The 12,972-nt window shown below is 37.3% G+C and overlaps 1 protein-coding gene across 7 annotated transcripts in view; it reads right to left on the reverse strand.

Annotated features, from left to right (window-relative positions):
* Positions 1-12,972, reverse strand: part of Daao1 (D-amino acid oxidase 1) — a 158,790-nt gene that overhangs the window by 9,527 nt on the left and 136,291 nt on the right. The gene's annotated exons all lie outside the window — the stretch shown is intronic.

Here is a 12,972-nt window from a genome sequence, read left to right on the forward strand (position 1 = left end):
GTAAACATGATTACTGTCTTTTCAAAAGATATTCCAAGACCAATTTTCTGTGCTATTTCCTGTAGTGATATAATTTGTTGTCTGGTTTCCTGAATATTGTTGGACAAGAGAGCAAGGTCATCGGCAAATCCTAGGCAATTTAAACTTATGTTGTCTTTGGGTCTTCCAATCCGGATGTTCTTTGGGTTACTCTTGTACCGTTCCCTCATTATATATTCCAAGGCACAGTTGAACAGCAGTGGTGACAAGCAATCTCCTTGTCTTAAGTCTGTTTTCATGATGAATGGCTCAGAGAATTCCCCTCTGAACTTGACTTTTCATTTAGTGTTGGTTAAGGTGAGTTCTATCAATTTGATTAATTTTGCATGGAGCCCAAAATTTCTTAAAATTTTCAACATTGAAGGTCTATGGATACAGTCGTAAGCATTTTTTAAAGTCCATGAAGGTTATTGCAAGATGTTTGTTTTGCTTCTTGTAATATGCTATGGCTAATTTTAAAGTGATGATTTGTTCTGCACAGCTTCTCCAAGGTCTGAATCCTCCTTGGTATTCACCTAATTTTTCCTCTAGTTGCTCTCTGATCCTCCTGTATAGGATTCTGGAGAAAATCTTGTATGTGCAGTCTAAGAGAGAGAGATACCTCTGTAATTATCTGGATTGCTTTTATCTCCTTTTTTGTGGAGTGGGTGGATTATGGCTGTGGTCCAATGTTCGGGGAACTTTTCTGTTATCCAGATTTTTGTTAGGGCCATGTGTAAGGAAGTTCGAACTGTATCACTGGCATATTTCCACATTTCTGCAAAAAACTTGGTCTTCTCCACATGCCTTATAATTTTCAACTCTTTGAGTGCTGTTTCCACCTCTTGGATTGTTGGGGGGTTTATGAGTTCAGGCAGGGTTTTGATGGGCGTGTCTGTATGAAATGCTAAAAGTTCCTGGGGTTCTTCACAATTCAAAAGTTTAATGAATGCTTTTGCCATTATTTCGGCATTTTCCTTGTCATCATGTGTCATTTTTCCATCCTCACTTTTCAGCATTAATGTGGGAGGGGCAAATTTTTGTACTTCTCTTCCAAACATTTTGTAAAAGTCTCTGGAATTGGTTTTGTGGTAGTTTTCTTCTATTGAGTTGATTAGATCTTTCTGAGATTGTCTCTTGGTTTGTCTGATAATTTATGTGAACTTTTTCCTGATATTTTTGAGGTTGGTTGCACTTTCTTCTGTTTTGTGTGTTTGAAATTTCAACCATGCCTGATGTCTTTCTTCATGAATTTTGTCACATTCTGAGGTCCACCAGGCATGTCTTTTACATGTGTTCAATGGGGCTAAATTTTCAGCTTGTTGCCTGAGAATTGGAACCAGTTCTTCTAAGTTATCTGTCAGTTTTATGTTTTGTGTGACTTCTCTATATTTATCATTCCTAATTAATTGCTGTGGATCAAAGTTCCTCTTTCGTTTATTGCATTTTGGTTTCTTTTTTAGTGGTGTGAACTTAATTTTGATTTTTGACTATGTAATGATCTGAACCTATATCTACTCCTCTTGATACTTTATCATTGTAGATTTCTCTGTGGAAGGTTTTGTCCATAAATACGTGATCCAGCTGCAATTCCCCTTTTCTCCAATCAGGATGTTTCCAAGTTTTAAGTTTGTTGGGCTTCCTTTTGAAGTAGGTGGACTTTGAGATCAGTTTGTGTTCTCTGCAGAGCTCAACAAGTCTTTGACCATTCTTATTTGTATGTTTATGTGGAGCCCATTTCCCAATGATATCTCGGTATTTTTTTCTCTTCCGAGTTGGGCATTGAATCCCCTAATAGGATCTTAACGTTATTAATATTTATTTGGTTTACAGTTTGGTCAAGGAGATCCCAAAACTTTTCCACTTCTTTGCTAGTTTTTGTTAGAAAATTCTTTTCATTAGTAGGGGCATGGGAATTTATGATGGTATAAATTTTGTTGGATGCTTTTAAAGTCAAAGTTGCAATTCTAGGTGAGATGGCTTGAAAATCAATTATCGAATCTATTATTTTCACATTGACTATAAACCCAGATCCAAATTGGGGACACTGTTTCATAACCCTTAGTCCAGGTTTCCCATTGTAAATTCTGTAGCCTTGAGATTTGAATGGTTCTTCTGTAGTATTTCTTATCTCCTGGAGTCCTTCTACTAAAATTTTCTGTTTATCTAATTCGTCCGTCAAATTCTTTAGTTTTCCTGCTTTAAGTAGAGAATTAATATTATAAGTTGCAATGTAATTGATCTGATCTTGTTTGATTCTATTCTTATGTGCTAGCATAGGAATGGGTAATTGCCAACGCTCCGACTCGTTGATGCCTTCAAGGTGGCTACCCACCGAATCCGATGTAGCCTTCTCCTGCTTTCTTGGACAGGACGGTGGAATTTTTTTCCTAAAAAGACCTTTCCATGGTTGACTTTCAAAGGTAGTTAAACTTGGGTGGAGCAAGCTCCGATTTACAACTACGGTTGTTAACCGCAGAGGGACAACCCCAGATGTTCAGGGTTCTGGGTTGGCATTTCCTCCTAACCCAATGAGGTATGGTTTTTCCGCCAATACTCGGATTGGCTGATTGCAGTTGTTTTCCACTGGGCGATGGGGTCGAGACATAATAATAATAATAATAATAATAATAATAATAATAATAATAATAATAATAATAATAATAATAATAATAATAATAATAACAACAACAACAACAGAAACAACAACAACAACAACAACAACAACAACAATAATAATAATAATAATAATAATAATAATAATAATAATAATAATAATAATAATAATAATAATAATCCCTTTTAATTATACGACCGAAGATCTGGTCCTGAGCAGTTTTCAACATGCAAAAGTTGGTTGGTGCTCCCTTAAAATGGTAACACATACCACAAAGCTCATTTTGTTAATACCTTTTCTTACAATGAAGAAAATTTTCTTACGTTTTCATTTTAGTGCTCACAAACTCAATATAAAACCGAGAGATATTTGGGGTACCAAAAAGTAGGGTAAAATATGGGTGTATTGATCAAGGCAGGAGATATACAAGAAAGTAGAACCAATTTCAAGTGTATTATGGAAAAGAAGGTTGAGTTTCGTGGGACATTTTATAACTTAAGTGAAGACTTAGCCCTGCCGACATCAGTTCTTAATCGGTTAAGGGACCTTCAAACACTCCAGTCTTCATTGTAGCCAGCCGGAAGTTGTTCACATGGCTCCATCCATTCTTGCTGCTTAGATTTCCACAAGGAAAGTCTTGCCTTATCTGGTGGTCCTTTCAAGGGCTTTGATGTCTGGAGGAAACTTTTCCTGGATTTCAGCCTAGATTGAGATTGTTGATGACCAAACAGCGGGTGAGCTTCAACGTTCTCAACCTTCAGTCATTCTTGATTGGGAGCAACTTCTCGACGAATACTTGGAGGTGCAACACCCGCAAGACAGTATAGCTTCTCAACAGGGGTAGGTTTCAGGCATCCTGTGATTAATCCACAAGCTTCATTCAGGGCAGGGTCCACAGTCTTGGCGTGGGATGATCTATACCACACAGGGGATGCTTATTCTGGCAAGTTTAAAGAAAACTGATCAACAGGAAAGGCACAGATTCAACCATTTTCCTGGAGGGAACTTTATTGCAGTCTGTTTTTAACTTCAAATACCTTGGAAGTATCATTTCAAAAGATAACACAGTAAACCAACAAATACTTGAAAGGTTTTTTTTTTGCTATGGGCTTGACGTCGCACCGACACAGATAGATCTTACGGCGACGATGGGATAGGAAAGGCCTAGGATTTGGAAGGAAGTGGCCGTGGCCTTAATTAAGGTACAGCCCCAGCATTTGCCTGGTGTGAAAACGGGAAACCACGGAAAACCATTTTCAGGGCTGCCGATAGTGGGATTCGAACCTACTATCTCCCGGATGCAAGCTCACAGCCGCGCGCCTCTACGCGCACGGCCAACTCGCCCAGTATACTTGAAAGGACTCAGAAAGCTTCTCAATTATATTTTCAAGTGAGAAATCTACTCTGGGATGATAAAATACCCTAGAAAGGAAAACTGACCATGTTCCATACTTACTTAATTCCCTCACCTACGGATTTCTGTATATCTAATTTTAACATCCCCCCACCCCCCGCACCCTCCCTCACCATTAAGTGTCCTTTACCAACAAATGTTAATTATGAAATGTTTTATGCTTTTTCGCCTAAACTTTAAGATAAGCAGCTGATGATGATTGCCAAGCAATTGAAACATGTACTGCAATTTTTAATGACATAAAATTCATCCTAAGGTTTAATAAAAGTATCGATCAGGTGGAAATTTTTTTTACTTAATAGGGAACATGCATAATTTTCAAAAATATTTTTTTTGAAAAGTACACCAATGAAATAGTACGTAAACGTAATACATTGTGGTAAGTTGCCTTGTTTTCTACCATTAAAAAAATATTTAAAAGTGCCTTTCCGTAAGGCGAGTGAACGGCCTCTGACGTAAGCGGCGCGCTGTGACGTCACGATCCAGTACCGCATGCAACCCTACCAGCCATTGTGCATCAGCCGAAAGCCGATTGTTTCTTATTCGTGATCGCAAGTAACTTCAAAATGACAGAAGAAAGGTTCAAAACAGCACAGTCAGACAATCTACCATGTGTAGATGTCATCATTCTTGAAAAATAGTGACTTTTGTGGCCGCAGAAATTCGCGGATAAAAAGCAAGTTTGTAAGTGGCATCTTTTATATACGTGCAATGTACTGTAACTCATAGTATTAGGATATCAACGAACATCACTTTCAACATTTCCTTCTAGACTGATTCCCATATTAAAGAATAACATTACATTTTCGGGCTTTCAGCATTAGTAAAGTAAGAAATCGGATTTCAGCACTAACATAAACATATAGTTAGCATTATAGTACTAGTTCGCTTCTGTGTTGTAGTGGTTAATGTGATTAGCTGCCACCCCCGGAGGCCCGATTTTGATTCCCGGCTCTGCCATGAAAGTTGAAAACAAATAGTACGAGGGCTGGAACGGGGTCTACTCAGCCTCGGGAGGTCAAGTGAGTAGAGAGGTTTCGAATCCCACCTCAGCCATCCTCGAAGTGGGTTTTCGTATTTTCCCACTTCTCCTCCAGGCACCTAAGGCCACAGCCGTTTCCTTCCCTCTTCCTTGTCTATCCCTTCCGATCCTCCCATCATGCTCCAACAAGGCCCCTGTTGAGCGTAGCAGGTGAGGCCGCCTGGACGAGGTAATGGCCCTCCTCACCAGTTTCATCACCAAACCCAAAGTCTCACGCTCCGGGACACTGCCCTTGAAACGGTAGAGGTGAAATCCCTCGCTGAGTCCGAGGAAAAATCCAACCCTGAAGGATAAACTGATTAAGAAAGAAAGATCATAGTACTATAGGTCCATAATCTATCATTCCCGAAAAAATATATATTTATGGTTGGGGCAATTGGCCTACCCACTTCCGGGGCCCATGAAAGAGAAACATTAAATATCTTGGTGGAGGAAAAAAGTTAAACATGATAAAGATAAAGAGAAATATGACTTCATCTAGTTTTCACAAGTCAGGCTGTGTGGTTCAGACGGTTGAGGTGCTGGCCTTCTGATCCCAACTTGGCAGGTTCGATCCTGGTTCAGTCTGGTGGTAGTTGAAGATACCCAAATACGTCACCCTCATGTCGGCAGATTTACTGGTAAAAGAACTCCTGCAGGACTAAATTCCTGCACATCGGCATCTCCGAAAACCGTAGAAGTAGTTAGCGGGGCGTAAAGCCAATAATAATTACATTTGGCTTTTAACAAGCTGAGCATATCATGCAAGAAAAGTGTCTTGGTGACATTTTAGTCGTTCAATACAGGAATGTCTTTGGTTGCTGTGACTTTTTTTTTTTTTTCTATTTGTTTTACGTTGCACCGTCACATATAAGTGTTATGGAGACGATGGGACAGGAAAGGCCTAAGAATGAGAAGGAAGCGGCCGTGGCCTTAATTATGGTACAGCCCCAGCATTTGCCTGGTGTGAAAATGGGAAACCACAGAAAACCAATTTCAGGGCTGCCGACAGTGGGGTTCGAACCCACTATCTCCCGGATGCGAGCTCACAGCTGCGCGCTCCTAACCGCACGGCCAACTCGCCTGGTATTTTTACCCTTTGGTTTGACTTGGCTTGTATAACCTAAAACTTAGACTAAGTTGGATGGTATTTTAACCACCAGCATCACTATTTTCACCTGTGTGCAGTTATGTTATTTATTTCATTAATATTATGATAATTATTATAATTGAACATTGTTAACTTATAAGACCCCAACAGACAAGCATTGGTTTTGTGTAATGATATACTTTTTTTTAAATTCACATTCTTTTCTTTCATGATGTACACGCCTATTTTTTGTTATATTATAGAGTATTTAGCTATAGCCTAAATTTCTTTACAAATGTAAGCTCTTCAATAAGGACATAAATAACTGTTGCATGCCAAGATAAATTGGTAGAATAAGAGCTGTCAATATGGTTCATAACCCCTTTGATTCATTACCTTGGCATGGATCACCCAAAACATAGGTTAGGTTTGGAGAATACTCTAACAATCAGCATTAATTAATGCACTGTGCATTACTTTCATATTCCAAGATGTAATTGAAGCATTTAATTAAAGCATCATATATTAAAATTTAAAGTTTTACCACTAGAACAGCTGACATGGAAAAGTGATTGAAAATTCAAACAAATTCAACTTACGTTAAAATGATCTTCAAAAAAATGAACTCTAAACTTTTCTGATATATCACCAGCATTTCTTCGGCTCGCCAAAATCCATTTCTCCCTAGTTTTAGCGTCTTTGGAACATTTAGAAACAATTTGTTTGAGATAGTATGCGATGTGCTATTGCACGGAACTATACACAATTTATAAGTTTTCTGCCTCACTGTCTGTGCAGGATTCATTTTAAGTCTAAAATATACCACTCAGATTATTATCCAATGTATAGACCTCGAATTAAACTATACCAGACACTAACATAAAGTAGAAATACACAAAGTGTATCCTGCTTCTCACAGCACACTATGTGTTATTTCGTCTGCTAACTCAGTCAACCTGTACGATGACGTCAGACCAATGAGATCGCGTACTTGCGTCACGTGACATTTTCGTACTTTAATTTAGATTTTTACCATGTTTGGAGTTATTATTTGTACATTCTGATCACATTTTTTAATTCAGCATGAAATTTTGAATCAGATTAGAATATTTTTAATTAAAACCCCAGATCACGCATGTTCCCTATTCTTATCTTGCTCACCTACGGACTCGAAACATATACCATTCATAACAAAACAAACAGTAAAATCCAGTCAACAGAAATGAAATTCATCAGAACAATGAACCAAAAGACCAGGAAGGACAAGATTAGAAATGAAGCAAACAGCAAGGAGACTGACTTCAAAATAACTGTTACAGAGTTTTTAGGAAGACACAGGCTATAGTGGTTTGAACATGTTATGAGGATGGACAGAACATGAACAACAAGGAATTACTTTGACAGAGAAGTGAAATGGGAGGGGCCAGTTGAGAGGCCAAGGAACAGATGGATAGACACAGTGAAATTTGAGGTCAGCAAGAGTACATAGAGGAACAGAAACTATACTTTGACAGGAACAAGTGGAGAGGTTTGTGTAACCGCAGGTTTCGAGCGTGTACATAAATAAAAATAATACTAGAAATAGTAAATAACATAATAATAATAATAATGTAATAAAATAATACCAGTAATAAATAATATAATACTTAATAATGAGATAATAATAATATAGAAATAATAATGATAATGAGATAGGAAAATGACGCAGTGGCGGAGAATTCATATAAACCAAATACAGGGAACACTTACAGGCCTAAAAATAACAACTAAGACAGGATAGTGGAAAGTGCTGGGAAGCCCTATCTATGAGGTCCATGGGAACGTATGACGTTATGGGGGAGAAAAGACTTACAAGAAACACCCTCTAGCTCAACTATATTAAAAATGACAAGAAGGTTTTACAAAATACAGTTCCACGACACGGAAACAAGACATACTTAAGTAAATTACCATAAAATTTGATTTAACAATGAAGGTGATGCTACATTAAAGGTATAGTTTAAAGCGAAAGTATATAATGGATGAAAGAATTGAAACTACGGCAAATGGAACCTAGGGTAAACTCGGACACATTAAATTAAACCTTTGAGATGACATTAAGCGAAGAAATAATGAAACACAAAAGGGATTAAACTAAGTGAAACGAAACCAGAAAACATTGAGAATAACATTGCAAAAACACTGAAATAACACTTACTTCGGAAAGGCAGGAGTTCCCGAGGGTAGCCCTCGAGCGCGAACGCTCGCGAGGGCGGTCGGATGGAAATTGACGCCGAGCTCACGCATCATTTTTCGAAGCCGGCCACAAGGCCGGAAATGGCCCGATTACAATCAACCAATAAGATCAAACTTACCCTAGATTCCTGGACCTTTTTGCCAATAGGAACTCTCGTGTCCATATATGGTTAACAATATCGTTAACAATTGCACAAGTTCTGGAACATTACGATTACAACACCAAAATTTCATCATAGGAAACCACACATGTGGTACAGGGTGACTCAATTTAAATAACCTTTTACATCTTTAAATCACATTACAAACATCAAATCAACCTTTGGACAAGTTACACCCTTGCTGACATTAATTTAAATTATAAATTACATAAAATTTACATACAAAAAATATCACTTCGAAAACAATTCTCGTATCTTGCAATGTTCATTTACAGTTCCATATTATCGTGAAAACAATTCTCGTATCTTGCAATGTTCATTTACAGTTCCATATTATTGTGATGTTTCCATATTTAAAAAAATTTACAAACATATTTCAGTTACATAAAAAAAATATTCCAGCAGAGTCCAGAGTTCAATTTCTTTATTTCTCAAAATATTACAAACAAAAATGAAATCCTTCAGATAAGCCACACAAAAACTTTAAAATTTACATTTCTAAACACACTGTAGTTCCAATTGTCCATCCCACCGACCGGTGACAGTTTGTACACCACACCCGGGAAACTGGAGCTAGAAAATTATGATGATGAATGACGATAATGATGAGTCTGTTGTTATCCAGTCTGTATAGGTGGCCATACAATTTTAATTGCCTCTTTCTTACTGTATGTATGATTTTTTTTCCTGTAATTTCATAAATTTTCTGTGATTTATTTTTCATTCACATTCAGTTGTATTTTATTCCTAGCATTTTTCTGATAATTTTCCTCCCTTGTTTTTTGACATTCTTTATTTGTAACCTACTATCAGTTATCAGGGTTTGTTGACTGTGTTGTTGTGTCTGTTCCAGGTGATTTTGTAAGTTCTTTGCAATTTGGCAGTCCTTTCTTTGTTTGCTCCCTGCTGGTTGAATAATTTTGCCTAGATACTTTAATTTATCTGCTTGAAAGATTTTTCCAAATTTTGTGATTGATGGTTGATATTACAAGGACAAATCAAAAAGTAAGTTACACTTCCAAGTTATAGCCATTTATGAAACCACCTGTATACAGATAACACGGCTATGAAAGCATACAATGTAACTTCACTTTTCCACATAGTCCCCAAGAGACTGTAAACATTTCTCGGAACGGTCAACCAACTTTTCGATTCCGGATGCGTAGAAATCACCTCCATTTCTATGTAACCACGTGGAGACAGCTGCTTTCACCTCCTCATCGTTTCAGAATCGTCGTCCACCGAAATACTTTTTCAACTTACTGAACACATGGCAATCGGATGGCGCTAAGTCTGGACTGTATGGAGGATGTTGCCTCTTGAATCACTGCAGCAGTTCGGACGTTTGGCGGGCCGTGTGGGGTGTTGCATTATCGTACAACAAAATCACGCCGGTGCTCAATTTTCCTTGCCGCTTTTCTTTAATTGCTTTACGCAAACGGTTCAACGTTTGACAATACAAAGCCAAGTTGATTGTTGTGCCTTTTGGCTTAAAGTCCACGTGCACCACACCCTCCATGTCAAACAACACTGTCACCATTACCTTTCCAGCTGAAGGTAGGACCTTGGCCTTCTTGCGTGGTGGTGATATGATGTGCACCAATTCCATCGAAGTTCTCTTTGTTTCGGGCATGAAGTGATGGACCCACGTTTCATCCCCTGCGATGATTCGCCGCAGAAGCTCGTTGTGCTCCACAGAATACCGTTGCAAAAATGCCAGTGACGATTGGAAACGTTGTCCCTTGTGAACGTTGGGAGCAGATGTGGGACCCATCTTTGACACAGTTTACAAAATGTTCAGCATGCTGGCAATTTCCTGCAGTGTTATGTGCCGATTCTCTCTAATGATCCCACCCACACGGTCAACATTTGTATAATCTATGAGTTTCATGTCCGTATTGATACTTGTATTCACAATCACAAAGAATGGGTACTGCCCACCTAATCAATATTTTATTATGTCTTATTACTATGCAGTACTGGTTTCGACCTTCACAGAGGTCATCCTCAGCTGGTCATGATCCAAAGTTAACTTAACATATCATTTAAAAACATTACTAAATCTAATGAAGAAAGTCACATGATATGAGTGGTAATATTAAAATATACAATGATATTATGTGTCCCCTAGTTTAAAAAACAAGCATCGATATTTTATGACATGCATATGTTACTTAAAATTCTGGTGTGCTGTTCGTGAGTAACAGATAATTTGTTAAAATACAATTTTATACTTAAAATGTTTATAGCATTCTTGAGGTGCACCTTGGAGTTTAATTCATATTGGTAAATCGTTGCATACATTCATGGATATGTTTGTACCAAGCATTCTAGAATATTCCAAGATATGGATGTGATAAAAACTAGTAACACGTAGTACATTAAAATACGATGTTCTATAACATACAATGTTCACAGTATTCTTGCAATACACTTTGGAGTTATATTAATGTTGGTAAAGCATTGTGTACGTTCACAGATATGTTTGTACCAAGTATTGTAGAATGTTCGATGATGTGAATTGTTTATCTTGTGCATTCATACAGTTGAGAATGTTGGATGGTTTACATCGAAATATTGTGGTGTGTCATTAGTTTCTTTGGTACTAATCTTGCTATAAGATATTGAATAGGTGCAGATATTGGACATGCTAGTCCAAGAAAACAATACGGAACTCTATAGAATTTTGCAACATTACCAAAATCTAGAAATCAAGCAGTACCATAGTCTAGCATCATACGATATAACGAACATGTATCCTAACGTACCTACTCACAAAACAATAAAATTAATTGAAAATAATTTTAAAAACCATAGTAACTTAAGCATCCTAGAAATAGAAAAGTTTATGGTTTTACTGGAATTCGCCACAAACAATAATTATTTCAAATTCCATAACACTATTTACCAACAACAAAGTCTTCCTATGGGATCTCCTGCTTTAGGTATACTAGCAGAAATCTACATTGATCATTTAGAGCACCAAGAGATAAGCAAAATTGAGAACATCTTTTTCTGGTGCAGATTTCTAGATGACATTTTTGTTATTATAGACAATAGATTCACCAATGAGACAAATAAAGTAGAACAACTAAATAAAGTAGATCCACATATAAAATTCACAATAGAAAAAGAAAATGACTGCACTTTGAATTATTTAGATATATCTGTCACTAGACACCATGTTCACCTGACATATCAAGTATATAGGAAGCCCACACAAACCTCCAATACAATTAGAATAGATTCTATCCACCCTAACGCCCACAAAAAAGCAGCTTATTACAGTATGGTGCACAGAGCTCTTTCCCAGGAAAAGCTGAAAAAAGAATTAAACACGATTTACAAAATAGCCCATCAAAACGGATTTAATTGGGAAATGGTCAATAAAATCATTCAAAAGATAAAATATCAACCCGAATCAAGACTAACCAGAGCTAACAACTCCAAGAAGGATTATGTACTTTTCACATACAATAATACCCATGTTCATTCCGTAACTAGTATTTTTTTTAAATGCAATTTAAAAATAGCATATAAAACCACGCATAACAGTGCCAATATTTTGCACAATGCCAAATCCGTTAATGATAATAATAGATACAGTTGTTCAGGAATGTATCGAATGAAATGCGACAATTGTGAGGCTGGCTATATCGGACGTACTGGAAGAAATTTCTTTATCCGTTACAATGAACACATTAACACCTTAAAACATAATCACTCTTCGTCTATAGCTCAACATAACGAGGATTATAAGCATATATTGAAATATATATTTGAAAATGACATGCAGATTCTAAGTATGATCCCCATGAACACTCTACTCAATATAATGGAAGAATTTTACATTACTATAGATCAATATGCAAACCTAAATTTTACCTTGAATGAAATTACAGATAGAGTTAATATCCTCTTTAATACAGTTATCCCAATTTTAAAAAACACCTACATGAAAATAGTTAAGAAACAGAATCCAATACATATCAAGGAACGTCCCAAAGACACGCCCAGCTTTACCTCACCTTCCCAAATCATTACCCCTATTGCCCCTCCACTCCCCCTCAACGTCACCTCTACCTTACCTTCCCCAATCAATACCCCTCATGCCCCTCCACTTCCCCTCTCCGTAACCACTAGTACCAGCCCTAGACGCACACGGAGCAGTGCACGACATCCTCCCTAACTGTACACATCGACCAGTCAACAGTACTATATAAGTAAGCACTTATTCCACACGTTCAGCAGTAGACATTATATTGACAAAACTCTTATACTTCATTTTCTTCTCTGTTCTTGCAGATTACCAGCATCTCCAACAACACAACTACAAGGAGGGACCATCTGCACCTATTCAATATCTTATAGCGAGATTAGTACCAAAGAAACTAATGTCACACCACAATATTTTGA

Source organism: Anabrus simplex, chromosome 1 (genome assembly GCF_040414725.1).
Source record: "Anabrus simplex isolate iqAnaSimp1 chromosome 1, ASM4041472v1, whole genome shotgun sequence".
Lineage (NCBI taxonomy): Eukaryota > Metazoa > Arthropoda > Insecta > Orthoptera > Tettigoniidae > Anabrus > Anabrus simplex.